We start from the raw sequence: 17,358 nt of genomic DNA, 5'->3' as shown, positions 1-17,358 counted from the left end.
TCAACCAATTTTGATGATGGTGAGATGGTTGATCGACTTCGTGGTGTTGAGATTCATCTTCATGGTGTGAGGGTGATGGTGTGATGGTGCGACTTTCGCTTCGACGAGAACCTCGACGAGAACCTCGGTGAGATGACTCGGCAGACATAACTATATAATTTTTTTTAAAATTCAAAACTATGTAATATTTTTTTTCCATATTTTTTGATGTACTATATAATTTTCTTAAATTTTTTATAATATATATTATAGAGAGAATAGAGTATATAATATTTGAGAGAGTGTTTGAGTGAGAATCGGTGAGAATTTGAGAGCAAAATGAGAAGTGTATGTATTTATAGTGAATTTTCAAAATAGGGTCAAAAATGCAAATAACGGTAAATAACGGACAAAAAATTTCGGCCTTTGATTAACCAACGTATACAAAATCAATGGCTGAAATTCATTCTTACAATTTTTTAACGTTACAAATCAATTGAATACTGCATAACGGTACAATTTGGGACCACTGGCAAATGTGAATCGGTACCCTTCCGCTGACATTGGCTGACCATGTCTGCCACTACCGCATTTAATGGCTTAATGGTAGCCATTAAGCCGCTTACACGCGGATGGATGGACGGCTACCATTAAGCCAATACCATTTGTCCTGCATGAGGATAGGATAATTGAAAAAAATGCACCGAAGTTATATATTATTACTTTTTAGCCTTACTTTCTATAGCATAAAGATGCTTGGGCCGGGTAAAAAAAAAAAAAAAGGCCAACGCAACTTGTGACAAATTTCATATAGAGATTACTTATTTATTAAAAATATAGTGGATGTTTTTATCTATATTAGATTGCTATTATGTTAATGGATTGCTTTGTTAACGTTATTTTTGGAATGCTACTAAACTTTTGCCGATATATTTGAAAGAGGAAATGACGGCAAAAGTCCCTTAAGTTTTAGGAAACAGCTAACATAATTTCTATTCTTTATTTTGAACGGTAAAAGTCCATAATCTTGACAATTACACATTTTGTTAATCCCTAATACTATATGACGTTAAATTGTTAACAGAATCAACATTTAAACATTTTTTTTGTAAAATAAATCATTAAAACATTTAAAACAATTCAAACAATAAAAGGAACAGAGAAAGAAAGAATGATTTGAGCAGAGAGGTTATTTTTATTTTACCTGCTGAAGGATTTGAATCCCCACACCGACGACCAAGGCGTGTTTGACTCCGCGGGCTCCAAAAGTTCCCTCCAATTGGGGCTTTGAGGAGCGGCGGCCAGGTAAACCATGGCGGGGCCGACCGGGTTCTGATGCATGAGCTCCTGCGTGTAAAGGGCGGGCTGAGAGACGAGGGCAGCGGCCTGGACGTACTCGCTCTTCGCGGGCACAGGCTCTCCTCCGACGATGGACCCTCTGCGGGACCCGGGGATGCCTTCTTGATGAAGGTAGATTCTCTTGAAACCTTCTTCCTTCTTCCCGTCTTGACCCTCTCTCTCGGTCCACTTCCAGGCCAGCTGCCACCCCCCGCCGATGCCGGTGCTCCCTCCCTCGGCGACATTTCCGATGAGGCTACTCCGCCTTATATTCAAGAGGCTCCCGTGGGCCGGCGGGCCCATGTCCTTGTCCATGCTCGTCGTCTGGCGCGATATCAGCGGGCTCTGCAAATTGTTTTCGTCGGAGTCAGCGCTGGGCCCGTCGGAGGCATAGTCATCGCCTTCCCTCGCGAGGCTCTCCTCGTTCCTCGGGTGGTTCCCTCCGACGTCGATATAGGTTTTGTTTTTATTTTCATTGTTTGAATTGTTTTAAATGTTTTAATGATTTATTTTACAAAAAAATGTTTAAATATTGATTCTGTTAACAATTTAACGTCATATAGTATTAGGGACCAACACAATGTGTAATTGTCAAGATTAGAAACTTTTACCGTTCAAAATAAAGAATAGGGATTATGTTAGCTGTTTCTTAAAACTTAATGGACTTTTGTCGTCATTTCCTCTATTTGAAACTTTATATAATATGTTTAATTAATGATGAAGATCCGACATAGTAACACATATAATCTTCACAGATGAGTCACAATATTAAAGTAAGATTAAAATAACCAAGCAAACATAACTTCAGTGTCCATCACCTAAAAATATATTGGTGGTATTTGAGGAATTTGTGGTTGTGGTTGATTTGTTGTACCTTAAACTTTGACGTTTGAGCAAACAAAGCCCGTCCGATTTGAATTTCTTTCATTTGAGATTTGAATTTTCGTTAATTTAATCAAATTTGCCTCTCGTTATGTCGGTTAAATATATAAACTATATATATATATATATATATATATATATATATATATATATACACTGACACACACGAATGATAGTAGGAGAAAATGGAGACAATAAGTAGAGCTTGAATGTGAGCGTAAATAGAACAATTCGATACATTTTGAGAGTTATGAACGCATGTTTATACTAAAGGAGTCAAATATCCAATGTCCGCGTCTTGTAGAGGACATTTGTTCGAGTACCATTTATCACTCACAATGCCAACCTTGATTATAGATAAGCAAGGCACTGGCCTAAGGCCCCCGATTGAGCCTCAAAATTATCAATATAGTTACAAAAAGGACGGATGCCAAAATTCATAATTTTCAACCGATTTTTTTTTACATTTAAATTTTTAATTATTATCAAAGAGTCCCAAAATATTACTTCGCCTCTCGCTCACAAACACATACCAAGTCCGATCCTACTTTTGTATGGTTATTTGTATAGTGATTGGTGACCAAGTTCAGTCGTCCTCGAAGAGTAACACTTGACCAGCTTCCTCGATTGAAGTCTCTCTTTTCGTCCAAAATGGGAAGCGGCTTCGATGGGTCTAATCCCCGAGCTGACCCAATCGACTTGGGGAGGCCAAATTCCAAAGAAAATGAGTCAAGATTGGGCTTCAAAGCCCTAACACCACGAGTGAATGTTAGAAGATCAAGTCATACACCAACAAAATCTCACTTTAACCAATCATTGTTTTTTTTTTCTTTTCTAAATAGCTTCAATCAGAAATTGGCTCAAGTAGAACTCTTTTGGAGAACATTTACCTATTTCAAATATAAAAGTTACCATACTAGGACTCCCTATTATAAATTGATTTGTGCTATTACTTTTTTGTCCAAATCTTCATATTTCCCTCAAATTTTTTTATTTTTCATTTATTTTTCCCTCCATCGAAAACCGTTCACACCCATTCCCTCTCCCTCTCCACTCAACTGCCACTTCCACTTCTCGACTTCATTTCTTTCTCTTCTCCATTTCTTTATCTCCTTTTCTTCTCAACCTTTCTTTCGCATAACCCAAGCGCCGGCCTTTTACAACCAAAAAACCACTACAAATCCACCACAAAACGCCGGCAAACATAACAGACCTAAAGACATTTCCATTTTTCCTAAACCTTCACGCAAACAACGTCATTTATCTTCTTTTATTCTCATTTTTAACCCATTTTCGAACCCGACCATCACTAAGCCAATCTCAATTTGTGTCTCAATTTCTCAAAAACGACGAATAAGAGCCTTCCCACAAAACATGTAAACCCTCAAACCCAAATAAATCGCCGGATGATGTTTCTTCACCACGCCGGAGTACAGGATATTCGCCAAACATTCCACCCTTACGAAGAAGGTTGTTGTAAATGGTTTAAAATCATCTTGGTTCAAACGCAAATCTCCAGCCTTGAAGCCAACATCTGTAAAATTTCATAAACCCACCAATTTAGACGAATCAAACTCAGGTGGTGATGCTAACGCATATGTGATGGTGCCTCACGAAAAAAAAAACCCCGGCTCGGTAAGGTTTTTAAGACAAATGGTCTACTTTATGAAATGCTTAGGTTTTAGTTGGTGGAAAGTGTGTTGTTGGAGTAATAAATATGTTTGGGAAAAGTAAATGAATTATAATTTAATATTCAACGTGAGATTATAATTGAAAAAAAATTATTCTCTCTCTTCTGACTCAGGTGAGGCTTTCTTTGACTAGTCTTAGTATGTGAAATTTTTCATTTTTATAATAATAGGTAAATGTCCTCCAAATTAGTCTTAGTTACGTCCATCACTCTACTTTTATATTGTGATTAAAAGAAGGGTTTATTAGAAAAATAGCCAACTTAAACGTTTGACATTGCTAAATAACCAACGTTTGGTAAATATTAGGTAAATAACCACTTTTATACGTAAATGTTAAATAAATAGTTGCTTTCATATACTAAACAAGTATTTACCTAAGATTTACGTCTAAAAGTGGTTATTTACCTCAGATTTACCAAATGTTGGTTATTTAGTAATGTCAAATATTTAAATCAGTTATTTTTCTAATTTTCTGTTAAAAGAATAAGTTTGTTGGGAAATATTCCAAACAATATAAATTAAAAGTGCTTATCAAATCCATTATAAAAAAAATTAATAATTATAAATGAATATCATGATTGAAATCACATTTTAACTCTCTCACAAAATTTTAGTCGAGAATTTCAAATCATTTAAACTATAGAATAAGAACTTATAACAAATAAATTTTTTATAACACATAGTGGACAACAGTCGCAACACATACACGATTTTGAGCCATAAAGTTCTAGAGGAAAATTGATCAAATAAAGTCATTTCTTATCTTTAAAGATGCACTGATTATGTGTAATTAATACACAAAAAGACATACACATTGTGTAATTTAAGAGTAGATTTGATGGCCTCATTATAGTCAGTTCTCGATGGGGGTGTCTACATTCAAATTTCAATTATTATCAAGAAAGTGAAACAAATCTCACGATGCATGCAGACCATCCAAGCTCGAGATCAATCTTATAAATTTTAGCACTAACAAATGGTAGCTTTATAGGTAGCACGAAGCCACATGAAAGTGAGGGGGGCTATAGCCCCCCCTCAATTTTTTTTTTCTCTGTATTTTTTGTCCATTTTTATTTTATTTTTACATTTTTTTACCCTCAAAATTTACAAATCAGCCCCCCCTAAATTTTTTCTTGCAAATTAGCCCCCCTAACCTAAATTTCTGGCTTCGTCCTTATATATATATATAATTTATAGACGAATTTTTACAAATATTTTTCAATTTTTATAAATTTTTTGTGTGGGAATTTTCATAGTTGAATGAGTATAATTTATAGTGAAAAATATATAAAGTTTACAATTTCCAAGTTTTTAATAACACAGTCACCGCTGAGTTGATAATATATTAGAAAATATCTAAAGACTTGATAGTGAGTTTATGAGATATATACATACATATATATATATATATATAATTAAACTCCAAGTTTCGATAAAAAAAATTTAAATTCAAAATAATTTTTAATAAATATATTATTTAGATATACATAATTTAAATAGAAATAAAAACACGAAAATTAATTATTCAAAATTATTTGAGATCTCATTTTTGAAAACTATTCTTATAATGCTTCATTTTCGGTTTGCATCTTATATTGTGCTATCACTCCGAGCCTTCTTTTTCGCCTTAAAAACGGATTACTGACTCGGTGGCGAATGTTTTTTTTTTTTTGATCTATACAATATGCAAAACAAATTCAATATATAGATGTCTATCCTCTTTAGATAACTCAAGCTAAAAAAGTTGTTTTTAATTGTTTTTTTCATGTGATAGATATTTGTGTGGTACATACTTTAATAATTCAATATTTATCTTTTTATTTTTCTAAAATCTTTTCTCATACAGAAACAACTAAGCTATGTAATATCTTCTTGGTGTCTATCTCAATGACTATGTCTATCTTATACTACATATATATTTTTATTCTGTAACTTCTTATTCTAACCCACATAAAAATCAAGCGGCATAATTTGTGGAGAACGATAACTCAAGCTAAAAAAGTTTTTTAAATTGTTTTTGTCATGCTATAGATATTTGTGTGGTACAGACTTCAATGATTCAATATTTCTCTTTTTATTTTTCTAAAATCTTTTCTCATTTTAGAAACAGCTAAAGAACATTATTGTCCGAATAAATATTCCAGAAATGAACTCAAATATTAGGTATTTAGGTAAGTATGCATAGTTACATAACTTAGTTGTGAGACGGCCCAAATAGTTTGGCCCAACTCGCAAAAGTGGTGTTTGGTCCATCGTCCCAGGTACGATAATAGGTGGTCTCCAACTTGGAGACCCTTGCTGTAGCCCTAATATTGATAGAAAAAATAAAAATAAAATCGTAGATTTGGGTAGCAATAGCATTATATAATTATACTCTTATATATAAATAAAAAAAACAATCAGACCTTTCACCCAATTTACTCCTTTATAATTTCATATGAAATATTATAATGTATTAATTTATGAAAAAATGATATTTGCATTTGCATTTGAACTTAACATTTGTAAGAAAAAGTTTTTTTTTTTTAAATACGATTATAGCATTTGTCTCATACATATATGTTATTTAAAAAAATAAAAAATATACTTTAAAATGTCTTTTTTAAAATTAAAACAAATCAGACTCCTGTTCCGGCTACAAGGTACTGAATTCTACAAATCCCACTTATTGTCAATGTTTCTAAGAACTCTATTTTCAATAAGTCTAGAATTCTACATAAGTAAATGAGATAACTCATAATAATAATAATAATAATAATAATAATAATAATAAAAACGACAAACATGAAAGAAAAATAGTTTGAAAATAAGTTTCTTCTTAACTTCTTAAACCCAAAACGTAACTACAATTTGAAAACAAATATGTAACAAAAGAAAATGATTTAGTTATAACTTGACAAAAACTACTCTTTGTGATTAAAATTTTAGACACATTATTCCTATGATAAATTTCAAAAATACACTATCACACGCAACTTTCACAACAATCTAGACCACGTACACCCTTAATTTTTCTCTCAATACTTGTTGGTGAAATATTTACAGAGAGTAATTTTGAGTAAAATTGTTGTCGGACTACCTCAAAAGTAAGAGGGATTTCCTTGTGAGGTTTGAAAGGTTTTTCAAATTAGTATAAAGAAAACGAACATGTAAAAAAGGACTTTTGCCACTAATTTTTCCCAAAATGTTATCGAGATGTCAACATTATTGACATCTATATCAACAATGTTGACATCTCATAGTGAAAGGCAAAAATAAATGTCAACATTGTTGACATATATGGTGACATTTTAGAAAAAATTAGTGTTTTGATGAAAAATGAGAAAATATTATGAAATTGGTGACAAATGGGATAATTTCTCTAAATTTTATCCGATCAATTATATCACGGGTATATTTGTGAATATTTTTTTTGTTAGTTGGTTCAATAATTTTGAAGGATGTTAGATGTTTATTTCCCCACTAGTCATTCAATTTGTGGGGTCCGCTAAACTTATAGACGATATAAATATTGCCCCCTCCGAATCTTATCCAGATATGCAAGTTCACTATCGGCCTTTTCCGTTTCAGACTTTTCCTGAAAATGAGTTTTGATGAAAATCCCATAACTAAATATAATAATATATACATATATAATAAAATAATAAACCAAATGTGGGTTTTTCAAAAAAAAAAAAAAAAAAAGACAAAAAAGAGTAACCAAGAATGTTTGGAGAAATTTCATTTTGTAGACCTAAAAGTTATGAAAATATCTCAATTAGACTCATTAGTTCAGAAATATCTAAAATTAGACTTTTGTACAAATTTTGGACAAAAATACCCCCAACCCATTAAAACCTCTCTCTTTCTTATTCTCACTCTAAAAAAAAAAAAACCGCCCCCCCTCTCCTCTCAAAATCCGACGAAACCCAACCACCACATCCACAAACCCGACCGTCTCCAACCATCATCTTCAACCACCATCATCTTCATGAACTCAAGAACTCAACCACCACCATAAATGTGTCAAAAAAGGTTAGTTTTTTTTTTTATGTTTTTTTCAAGGTTTTAGTTGTGTAGGATGATATAATACAAGATAAGTAATTATTTAAGTTGATTTATATGTGATTTAGAGGTAAAACTAAGTTTTAGGGTTGTCAAATTTTCTGAAAATTTTTTGTTGAACATGAATACATTAAATAAAAAAATACCGGATTTTTTCATTTTTCTGGCAACCTGTCGGATCCGGTCGGATCCCGCCAGATCCCGTCAGATCTGGTCGGATCCGGTCGGATCCTGCCAGATCTTGCCAGATCCTGTCGGATTCTGGATCTTGCCAGATCTTGCCAGATCCTGCCAGATCTTGCCAGATCCGGTCGGATCCTGTCGGAATTTCAGCTTGAATTTCATCGGAAATAGTACTTAAATTTCATCCTAGACTATCGGATTTCATCGGAAATAACGTTAAATTCCGGGTTCTTTGACCTAAATCAACCAACTTTTTTTTTCCTACACAAACTATATCAACATAACTACAAAAGATGAATGAATGAGCATACTAACCCATTTCGACGGGATTGAATGAATTGGTTACTCGAAAAAGATGAAAACAAGAGGAAATGAGAGAGAACGAGAGGAAATGAGAGAGAATGAGAGATGAAAAATGGTTATACTACCTTGAAAGGGTAATTTTGTCCGAAATTGGTACAAAAGTCTAATTTTAGATATTTCTGAACTAGTGAGTCTAATTGAGATATTTTCATAACTTTTGAGTCTACAAAATGAAATTTCTCAATGTTTGTTCACTTGGACACGCTAACCAGAAAAGTAGTACAGCCCAAATAAAGGAAATATCATATGCTATTTTTTTTAATAAAAATTTCGCAAAGAGATATATTGATAAAAGTCAATGACTTAAATTATAATACAGCGCAAATGAAATGTAAAAACTTATATTGAAAAAAAATTAAAATTAGACCACAAATAACCATAAATACAACAAAATAACTTGTGGGTTAATAATCTTTGCTCATTGCTTACAAACAATCATTATCTGATTATTACGAATCACGAGCATAAACGCGGATCTTCGCTTTTTCTGGATTGAGATTTTAGGGGTCTTGTCCGAATGAGATCCATGTAAAAAAAAAACTTATGTTAAATATGAGATTCAGATATGAAGAAATATTCAAAATCAAAAGAAAATGTAAAACATGAAGAAAAAATGTAAAACATGAAGAAAAAATAAAAATAAAAACTATATTTTCATAGGTCGAGAATTCTTCATTGATCGAGACCACCAGAGTTTTCATATCTTGGAAAAAGTGCCGACACCGCAGATTAAAAATAAAAATCTTAGAAAAAAGACCCCGGCGGTAAAAGTTTGGGAGATATTAGAGCATCTCCAATGCAAACACATAAAGTTGTTTTATTGCTTATTCGGCAATATCATACCATTTTCATTTTTGCATATTAATATTATGAGTTGTAATGATTATGGCAAAGTAGCCAATTCTGTCAATTATTTTTTAATAAAAAAATAATAAAATACTAAACACACCAATATCTTGAATAGAGTGAGACCCACTTTTAACAACTTTTAGTGTTACCATCATTGGAGTATTTTTATGTAAAATACTACAAATATTGACGTGGATAAAAAAAAAAAAAATAATATTATTTGTTATAATGTGTAAATAAGATGCCATGACTTTTTCTTAGTAAAACTTAATGCTTCAAGTTATCTCATTTGATCTTATTTTATATAAAATATTAAATTGAACAAAAAATAAAAGGAAGACAATAGTTATCGATTTGGTCACATCAAACCATGGCTAATGGAGGTCACATAAATTCTACTTCCATTAAGTCACATCTTAACAAAAAAAAGAAACATTAAAGAATGAATTACAACTTAATAAAAGTGAAACCTACCTTCATGTACGTTTTGAGTTTTTTTACTCTATTCACGTAATAAAAAAAATATTTATAAAAAATAAACATAAAACATATCTTATAATTCAAAAAATAAAATTAAAAAATTGATGAACAGTTTCGTAAAGGTGCTGAAACTTCCACGTTATTTAAACAGTTGGAACGAAATTTCTGTTTCCGTGAATAGTACCGAAACGGAAATAACTTCCATTTGTTCCATTCTAATAGCCTAGATCTATGTTAACTTACATCTCTTTCTTACCAATACAACTCTCAGAGTAGAACAATAATACTCAAAACTAAACTTCCATTACACAAGAACTTGCAATATTGAGAACTACTGAGACAAAACTAGTCACAGTATTTATCACCTTATATTCAAAGTAGCCATTGTGATAGAGAGAACGAGAGCCCTAACAATGATGGAAGCTAAAAAAAAAATTCAAATGCCACAATCAATTTGCTGTTAAATTATTACAAGAAAAAAAGATGTTCAGAACAACCACCAAAGAATGAAAAACGACTTAATATTGATTAAAAGTATGTTGTTCAAATGATTTATTGTTTTAACGAATATTGGTTAAAGCCCAACCAATTTGCTGTTAAAATCTCGCGCGAGATCTCATGTTCCACAGAGGCGCGGTAGCGAGTTGTGAACAACTCGCAAAATAAGTTAAATATCGTGATTTCTCGTGTTATTTCTCGCAACTTGCGTGGACTAATTCCTCGTCCGATACAAGTTTGAAACTGAACAAAAATCATCCAAAACCGTAACTTATCTCACGTTTGGGAAAAAAAGCTCTAAAAATCTCGCCCATGTTGCGATATTTTCGTATGCAAATGCGTGTCATCGCTCAAATAATATATTTCGTAAGTACGAGTCGATCTCACGAGAACTTTACTTAACTGATGATTTTACACAAACTAGTAACGAATTGAACTCAAGGATTGGAAGAGAATGATTACACAAACAAAATAAATTAAACAAATAACTGTGGATTTTACGGTAATGAGAAGTCAATGACAATGGCTTCACAAGTCTCTACTATTATTTGGATTCACGGAATTCACACTCGATTTACACTCTGCTTTGCTAATCACGCTCAGGTTAATAATATTGTTAAATCTCTCTCAAGCATATCTAACAACCTAAGCATATGCTGGAATATCATATCTCGATCTCAACTCCTAAAAGTACGGCTAGCATTAAACACAAGAACGTACACACGACTCCGCAACAACCTAGTTATCTCTAGCCTAGGGATGTATATATGCTGGTAATTTAATTCAAGAGCGCAATCAACCTAATATTTCTCGAGCATCAAGTCAATTATAATATCATGAGCGAGGTACCTACTCACATTCAACCATTAAAGCAAGATAGAGTTAAAATAAATACTTCAATTAACTAAAAGAATGCATAATCATAATCAAGACTTACTACACCATCACCCTCAAGGAGTTCAGTTTATGGCGTTGACAAGAACAGAAACACAAAGTAAATAAAAATAAACCATAAAAATCATAACAAAATAAATAAACATTAACGATAGTTCCGAGAAATAGAGATATAAAGAAAAACGTTGAATTCGCGATTGTCAATCGCGACGAATAGTGGTCTTCCTTTACGGTTGTCTCTTCTCTCCCAACTAGCCAAACACTCTAAGAAAACCTAAAATAAAACCTAACTAATGTTTATGAGAGATATAATACACATAAAGCTGTTTCTCTTATTTTCGGAACCTTAGAGGCCATTAAATATGATCCAACGGCTGAAAATGAACAAAAAACAGGAATTAAAACGCTGTAATAAGGGTCTGGACAGTAGACGCGGCACACTATAACCCGCGCGGAAAGCCCAAACTGCTACGGAGGTGAAAAAGTCAAGGCAATGAACGCCTCTTTTAGAGCGTGGCGCATTTATTGTTCTGCAGCGTGCATCGTTCTTGAAATGCTTATAACTTCTTGCTCCGATGTCAAATTTTCGTAAAATAATATGCGCTAGAAAGCTAAGATAAAGATCTATTTAATTATGAAAAGAATTAATCCAAAATAACTCATCGAGACTCTAAAACTTGTGCAGAAAGTGACGTTGTGTTTCTTGTTTCGCTTTAAGTTGCCCAAAATTATTTGAATCGTCTTGAATTACTCTGTTAACCTCCTCAACACCCAATTGACCTCTCAAACTTGTAAATCACTAAAAAAACATATCAAATAAAGTAAAAGTCACTCGAGAACACATGACATTCAAGCTGAGAAATAGTAGTTTAACGGGTATGAAACGCACCTATCAGCCCTATCCGTCCCAAAATCTGCTCAAATCTCAAATCTTTTCGAGCTAGACTTTCGTTTTTTGTCGCGCAGCTGTTCAACCTTGCCCGAATCTCACATAATTTTGTCGATTCCGTGTGGAATAAGTTTATTTGGAATTAAAATTTTCATTCACGGACCAAAGAACTAAAAAGGGGAGTTTCACTTTGTTGTTGCCGATTGCCTTCCAATATTCGAACTATCGCATATGAGAGAAAGTTGAAGTAGATTTTTTTATCGGGCATTCAATGTTTATTTTTATATCTTGTACATCTGTCAATGTATTATAGATTTTCATAAATATCACGCGGTACGAAATACTTCAAATGTTTATCAAATAACGCGTAATACATTGATACAAGATGAGATAATCTTAAAATTAGAGGTGCGATATGACCACGAGATGTGAGATTTCAGTCCCTACTAAAATCGTCGCTCCAAGAGGATCAACAACTAAAAGGCAATTGAAGTAATTCAAGCTTGGGCCGACGAGACAATGTTGGGTTCACAAATTCAAACCTTACGTATCTTAATTGTCGCGAAATAAAGTAATTTATACTAAGTTAACCAACACTTGCTAATACTTGAGGGAAAATATCAGTAGCAATAATTTTTTTAGTAACAGTTATAAAATAGTGATTGTCAAAAATTATTTCAAATATGGTATTTTTTTAAATTATAAATATTTTTTTTGTTTATAAATAAAACTATAAACAGTAACCAAAGTTAAATAAATACCAAAATGATAAATATATTGGGATTAGTTTCAAAAGCACTATCAAATGAAATTTTCAGTATTTTTGCTAATATTATAAAATTATTGTAATTATGGTATAAAGTAGAAATATCTAGATAATTAGCGCCAGCCAACCAAACCATACAGAAAAAAAGCCCATTAATATATACCTAGTTTTCCTAGAAAAAAAAAAAAAAAAAATCTACCTCTGAAATCTGAACCCAAATGCCGAATCATATATATGGCTAAATGGTTTACATACATATATTTACGGAACAACAATTTTTCCATAAAGCACAATTTGGAAGAACAACTGTACATAAAAAAATAATAAAAACAAAGCACCGTTGTTCAATCCGAACTCGGTCCACCATGAGAAATAAAAATCCTAGCTAGTGAATTATAAACAATACCACCGCAAGGATCGAATATATATATATATACACGTACACGTAAATTATTATGCCAAATATCCACTGAAAGGAAGAATAGCTCCGTGACCGGCCCCGAACGGCAGTGGTGACGTGGCAAACCGAGGCGTTTCCGTCTGATCGACCGCCACTCCGATGGCCTCCGCCACCGTCACCACAAAGTCCACCACGAACTCCATCGCCACTCTCACCACAAATACGCAAAACTCCACTCTTTGCACCATATTTACCCTTTTACCCTCTCTGATATGTTCTCTCTGAAATGTGTTTATGTCTATATCTGCTTTCAGTTATGTATTGTCGTTTATTTATACTGTATGCACACATTGCACAAGGTCTCTATTTTTTTTTTTTTTTTTTTGTTATTTATGTCAACGATGACTATAACTCTCTCATTGAATGGCTTTGCTTTTTTATTTAATATACGTGAGACTAGTCGGTGCTTGATTATTTAATATACTATGTAGTATGTACACAAACAACCAGCATTAAATTTCTTTTGAATTATTTATAATATTATTAGGTACTACTAAATAGTTGGTGGTAATACAAATTTCTTTTAAAAACAATAATGTCTCTTGAAATATATTTTAGTCGGTGGTAAACCCCTACGGTTCAATAATTGGATATGCAACAAAAATTGTTATTTTTTTTATTTCTTAATACTAAATTAATTTCACAAAACCAAAAAGAATAAATGAAAATTAGGATAAGCGTTACTCTTTTTTTTTTCCTCTGTAAAAGTTAAATTGTGATCTTGAAGCTTCACTATAGGATAAGTGTACTGTATACTTATTATATTACCGTTAAACCTTCTCTGTTTAATTTAAGTCTAAAATGTTATTAAAAAAAATTATGTCTTAAAATGATTTTTGGTTTTTCATAATAAGTCGAGATACTTTTTATGTGCAAGTAACGTTACTGGGGAAAAAATATAACATATCAAATTTACTGTACGAAAACAGTACCAGCCATTAGAGACGTCCAAAAGGCAATTTTTTTTTTTGTTATCTTCCGTGGTCTCTCTATAATGGTCTCTCTATAATGTCTCTCTATGATATATATATATTTAGTTTCATTTATTTAAATTTTTCTCTCTACAAAGCTTAAAGCAATAAAATTAAAATCACCATGTTTTCCTTTTTTTTTTTTTTTGAAAGCCAACATGTTTCCTTTCCTCAAAACAAAAGAAGTCACCAACATGTCCGATCTATGCCGGTCTGGTAATAGAAAAAAATTAATTTGATTGTTTAACTTAAACTGATTATGATTAATTATATATAGTTTAGCAACGGTACACTCAAGATCTAAAGTCTAAACGAACCAAGACGTTACTAGCTGTATATTATATTTAACATAGTTTGTTAATAAAGAAAAGTCAAATAACTTAAATGTATAGATAAAAATAAAAATAAAAGTCAAAGAATGGAAGAATATTTGGGAACTATATTCAATTCTTGACGTGATTAACAAAGTATCTTAACAAAATGTGAAGTCCTAAAACTAAACAAAATAAACTAAACTGCTTAATATCTCAGCTCGACAGGTGTGCTAAAGAAGTCCAAAACAAAATTACTTTTGTCAAACATTGCTTATGCACGTCTTTCTTTTTCATCTAAACTAACCGGGTGGGGCGGTGGGATATATATATATATATATATATATATATATATATATATATATATATTATATATTCTTTCAAGGGTATAGATTCCGCAATATTATAGAGGAGTGAAATTTAAATAGTTGTGTATTATTTGTACAAATTTGTAAATGAACAGTGTAGGAAAGTAGTAATTTTTTTTAGTTATTCGAAAATTCCGCTTAAATATAGTGTAAGCCAAACGCCTATTAAATTTTTCTAAACATTAACTATTTTATAATTGTAATATTTCAAATGGTCTAATTCAATATCACAAAGAAAAATTATAGAATAAATATGATTATAAAATATAAAAATTTATTGTAATTAGTCATTTTTCTAATTCTTTTAAAGATTTTAATAAAAGTTTCATTTTATTAAAAAAACAGCTCATTAGACTCACACTAAATTAATTAACCAAATAGTGAATTTAATTTAATTTTCGATTAAATAATTTACTGCGGATCCAGTGGACTATTTTTTTTAATAAAATAGAACTTCAACTATTTTTTTGAAAGAAAGTGAGCTATGGAACTACTGACTTAATTGCTTCTAAAAAAAATATGAATATCATAGACCTAATATTTATGTTTACGTTGGAGGTAACATGTATATTGTCTTTAAAGAGTTTTCAATATTGGAAAAATATACCAAAAAGTGAAATAGAAAGTTTCCCACAACAATAAGTTGTTTTTCTTTTCTTTCTCCTTTAATGTATTCTTTGTAAATTTATAGATTAATAGGGAAATAAAATAATCTTCGTTAAGTAGTAAAAAATGCGAAATACTCTATTTAAATTAAGCTTTTGACAGTCGTTGATAACAAAATTTATTGAACTGCATGTGTTGCACCCACTATGCAAATGTACATATTATTTAAACTATTAAAGATTTGTAAGTAGCCATGTCAAACTTATGATGATTAAAATTAAATAAATTACTATAGAAAGATGTAACACATATTGGGCCTACGACCCATGAACTTGTGCTTATTTTACACGGGTTCGTTATCAAGGTTGCTTCATAGATCACGAATATCCCTATAAACTAACACGAGTCTTTTCGGAGTGCATTTTCTCACTCACATGCTTCATTGAAATTTGTTATGGGAGGTCAACCGCCTTGAGACCCTCAAGCCAAGCAAGCTAAATTTTGGAGTTCTCATGGACCTTCCGAAAAGAAGATACATCTTATTTATATATGTGGTAAACATCAATATATTTATACTCTTCTTAACTTTGTAGGCTCGTACCTATACAACTTAAAAAAACATTACACTAACCTTCTCTTAAACAACGTGAAATTGCGAAGCGTATCCATCTTTCTTTTTTTGGATCACGAGATTGGTCCCGCAAAAAAAAAAATGACAATGTGATTTTCACGAGAATAAAGAAACAACAAATTGTTATAACCATAGTAAAAAAATTAAATGGATTGAATATTAATGAATAAAAGTTAAGGCCACAATTTCACGGAGATTGACCTTGTTGGAGTTTTTTTTTTTTTTTTGAATAGTACGGATTTTCCATTAAAATAGGGTAACAAACCCATCAATACAGGAGAATAACACCTTAGTACATGGATTACCAAGACCTAAGTCGAGGTGAATCTAACACTAAATTCCGGTAAAAGTACGATATGTGCAAACTTCCGACAACGGGAAGAATTACAGCACCAATAGAGCACACAAGAGGCTCGTTAAAAAACTCAAAGAATGGCGATGGAAAAATCCAACCAAACTTGGTCCGATAACCACGAATAGGGTGGCTCTTCAACCTGCATAGATAAAAACCTAACAGGAAATCCACTACGGGATATGCGACTACGGCTAATCCGAGTCCAAAACAAACCAAAACAAAACAAGCATAATGAAAATGAAAAGGATCCATACTCCAACCCAGAACCCTGTAGCTAAACTGAAAACAAAAAACCCGCCACCAAAACAGTAAACCAACCACAAAAACCGATCCAAACCACTCAGATCTGCGAACCTTCGTCACTCCTCGAAGCTCCCCGCGAAACCCCCCTGGACCCCGCCGCAGAAGTCGGCTTCCTCTTCGACCACCGTCACGATCTCGGGGTTGAGCGTGCGCAGCGCCGCCACGAGGGTGCGGGGCCAGCGCCCTCCTCAGCGCCCCCGCACAGCTCACTGCCAGGGCCTCCCCTTGTCGGAGCCCCCGGGCTCGGGGGGGAGGTCGGAGGCCACGGCGAACTTTTCCCTGCGGCGGCCTACCTCGTTGGTCATGGCGGCGCCACCTTCGGTGGGATCTAGCACGGTGAGCCTCGTGGCGGGAGCGTCCTCGTCGGAGGAACGCGTGGCGAGGGCCTCGAGGAGGGTGGGCCACTGGGTGCAGAGGCTGGCGCCCAGGTCGAGCACGTGGAGGGCGGGGTAGTGGTGGAGGGCCTCCAGGAGGGCGGCGTTGGAGGCCACGTGGCC

At 33.0% G+C, this 17,358-nt stretch overlaps 1 pseudogene; it reads right to left on the bottom strand.

The window, feature by feature from the left end:
- On the bottom strand, positions 1-13,504 carry LOC149387893 (monosaccharide-sensing protein 2-like; annotated as a pseudogene).
- Between the last annotated feature and the right edge of the window lie 3,854 nt (positions 13,505-17,358).

This window comes from Urtica dioica, chromosome 8 (genome assembly GCF_054948205.1).
Source record: "Urtica dioica subsp. dioica isolate 48M chromosome 8, U.dioica_male_clone48M_v1_H2, whole genome shotgun sequence".
Classification (NCBI taxonomy): Eukaryota; Viridiplantae; Streptophyta; class Magnoliopsida; order Rosales; family Urticaceae; genus Urtica; species Urtica dioica.
This window is presented reverse-complemented; position numbering and strand designations above follow the sequence as displayed.